At 34.1% G+C, this 3,519-nt stretch overlaps 1 pseudogene; it reads left to right on the forward strand.

The window, feature by feature from the left end:
* Window positions 1-760: 760 nt before the first annotated feature.
* Window positions 761-1,934, forward strand: LOC114424672 (annotated as a pseudogene).
* The last annotated feature ends 1,585 nt before the right edge of the window (window positions 1,935-3,519 follow it).

The following is a 3,519-nucleotide window of genomic DNA, read 5'->3' on the forward strand; positions in this document are numbered from 1 at the left end:
AAAAACATTTTTAATTTATTTATGAAATGTACACTACATGTTCAGGTAAATCATATTTCCCTTAATCATAAATCATAATCATATGAACTAGGAACTAGAAATGGAATTCACGAGCACACTGTGCTAAATTAAACAGCTAGGAAACAGAGAGAGAGAGTTATCAGTTATTGAATATAATGTATTATGACTTTGGCTACGAGAGGAAGGTTGAATATTTTCCCTAATTTTGGAATTATTCGACCATCTGAATGCAAAATTATTGATACAGCCAACATAAAGGTTGACCAAAATAGCCACATCTGCATATCTTTTATTATGGACAGAGATTTTATTAGAAATCAATTTGCTTTTGATACTTCTTTTCTATTTTGTCTTCAGTTTTTGAGAAGTGAAAAATTAAATTTCCAACATGAGTTTGAGTTCATACATGTGTTACTCTTGTCAGTTGTCAAGAAATGATGTTCTGGCCTTGTTGTCAGTTCAAAACTGATGACTATCAAAGAAACAAGTTCATAAATATCAGTAAGTTCTCACATAACAACTAACTAATTCCTGAATGGTATGATCACTTCTCCACTGATGTCTATAAAAAAAATATCAATTTTCCAGCATGCTTCATGCATTTGACTTCTATTTTAATATATCATTCTTAGAAGTGGACGATAGTGGAAGAAATTTTGGAAAGCACTGAACAAGAAGAGCAAATAGAAGATGTTAGAATTGCCAAGATATTTGTAAATATGCACGTTGCTTCCATGAAGTTAGCACAATTTATTAATATTATAAACATGTCTGACAAGGCACGCTCTAATTAATGAGCAAAGCTCAAAAGTTAATTTTGGAGGCATTGAAACATATGAACTTTGTAAAAGCCATTCTCCCCCAGCAGTGCTTGGCATAGAAGCAGCATAAATCTCTAACTATCTCAAAACAATTCCTCAGATATTGCCATCTTCACAATGGCATTGAAATCAGCAGCAATCACACTCACATTTTTATCCTTAGTCTCTTTACCACTAGCAAGTGATTCTAATGGTGGCATAATTGCAATCTATTGGGGGCAGAAGAATAACGAGGGCACGCTGGCGGAGGCTTGCGCCACAGGGAACTATGATTATGTGTGTTCATAGCCTTCCTGCCAACCTTTGGAAATGGCCAAACTCCCATGATTTTTCTTGCTGATCACTGTGACCCTTATAGTAATGATGGATGCACTTGCTTAAGCTCAAGACATCAAATATTGTCAGGCCAAAGGCATCAAGGTATAGCTCTCTTTGGTAGGAGGTGGTGGAAGCTACTCAAATGCTGATAATTCCACTCAGGATGCATGTCAAGTAGCTGCTCACCTTTGGAATAACTTCTTGGGGGGACAATCATCGTCGTTGGGTCCTCTTGGCCCTGCTGTCCTTGATGGCATTGATTTTGGTATTGTACATGACATTGAAGATGGACCAAAGCAGTACTCGCGTGATCTTGCCAAGTTCCTTAAATGGTATAACCCTAAAGTGTACATAACTATAGCACCTCAGTGCCCATTTCCTGATGTTTGGATAGGAAATTCTCTCACAACAGGCCTTTTTGACTTTGTTTGGTTCCCAATTCTACAATAGCCCTCCTTGCCAATACATTTCTGGTGAAATTAGCAACCTTGAAGATGCATGGAAACAATGGAGCAGAAGTATCCCTGACAACAAGATGCATATACAGAATTTATAGAGCTTTTTTGACATATTGTGATGCATTAACTTGGTGAATATAGTGAGAAAATAACTTGGAAGTTATGACCGTATGTATAGTGTTCACAAATATTGGCAAGAGGACCAAAAATATAGTGAGAAAAAAACTTGGAAGTTTTGACCGTAGGTATAGTGTTCACAAAAATTGGCAAGAGGACCAAACAGTGCAAGTATCAATGAGTATTTTTAAGATGTATCCACATGGACTTATACAATATCAAGCACAATAGTGATTTGTAAACGATAAAACAAACGTTGTCAAGATTGAACTTCGTAGGACCTCTTCACATGCAATTAAAATCCTAAATCACACTTCTACTTCAATACAATGTAGTCCTTGCAAAATTCTCAAATCTTAATTCCTTAAGTAATTGAGACTTAATTCCTATAATAGATCTCTAATTTCTTAGTAGATTTAATGTATAAATTAGATTAAGAGAAGAAGATTACAAGAATTGATGAACCAAAACCCTATTCTTAGAAATCAGATTCATCAACAATTTCACTTCAGATCTGGAATTAAAACATGATTTTCAACCCACAATAATCCATAGAATCATGGTTGATCAAGCCAAAGAAGAATTGAAGCATAGAAGTAGAATAAAATTGCATTAAGTAGAAGTAGTGTGAAAATTCAAATTACATGATTTGAGATCCTATTACAATTCAACCCAACAACTAGGGATTTAGCTATTGCAAGCCATGTAAAGAGTGAAAATCCAAGAAGAAATGGAGTAGATCCAAGAAGTAGCCATTGATGAAAGAGAGAGAGAGAGAGAGAGAATGGCGCCAAAATCATCTTCTCCAACTGAAATATATGAAAAAGTGTCAAATAAGCTTTGTGTTATCCAATTATTAAATAGTTTCTTCGACTAAAACTCCCTTGTCAACTCTTGCTTAAGTAACCTAAATGTAGCTCTGAAGTCTTTTTCTCACTTACGCGAGATTGAGAACTCGTTTAAGTGATTCTTGGCTTTAAATTTATCTTTGGAGGCTATCTCGCTAAAATTGATCTCAATTGTCAATGCAACACAATTCTTTATCTTCTTACAATTTTATTTATAATTTAGGAAATTTAAAAGTCTATATTAAAGAAAAATTAAAATAATTATTCACAAAATAAAATATGAAAAACAATTATCATACCAGACTCTCACACTTGGAAAGTGACAAAATGGATTACTTGATCCATTGTAGGAAGTAATAATAATCCATATGTATGAAAGGTCTCTATGATTTTAATCAAAAATAGATATTAGAACAGTGGTTTGTCATTTATTGGAGTCAAGGTGCAAAATATCCGGATTTGGTTTTGTAACAGATAATCCTTGGACTCAAACATAACTCCTGAGTCCTAAAAACCCTCATTTTGGAGTTTTCTACTAAGATAAACACAAATATGAAGGCAAGAATGCTATGCTTCCATGCAGTACATGTTCAGGGAAACCATATTTCCCTCATAGCCATATGATCTAGGAATTAGAATTCGTAAGTTCACAGTGCTAAATTAAACAGCTAGGAGAAAAAAAGAAAAGACAGAGAGAGAGAGAGAGATTTATTTAATATAATGTGAATTTGGCTAAGAAAGGAGGGATCTATCAAAGAAACAAGTTCATAAATATCAATAAGCTCTCAGATAACAAGAAACTAATATTAATTTCCATTGATGTCTATAAAAATATTAATTTGCCAGCATGCTTCATACATTTGACTGCTACTTTAATTTATCATTCTGAGAAGTGGAGGATAGTGGAAGAAATTTAGGAAAGCACTAAACAAGAGC

Source organism: Glycine soja, chromosome 8 (assembly GCF_004193775.1).
Source record: "Glycine soja cultivar W05 chromosome 8, ASM419377v2, whole genome shotgun sequence".
In the NCBI taxonomy this organism is placed as follows: domain Eukaryota; kingdom Viridiplantae; phylum Streptophyta; class Magnoliopsida; order Fabales; family Fabaceae; genus Glycine; species Glycine soja.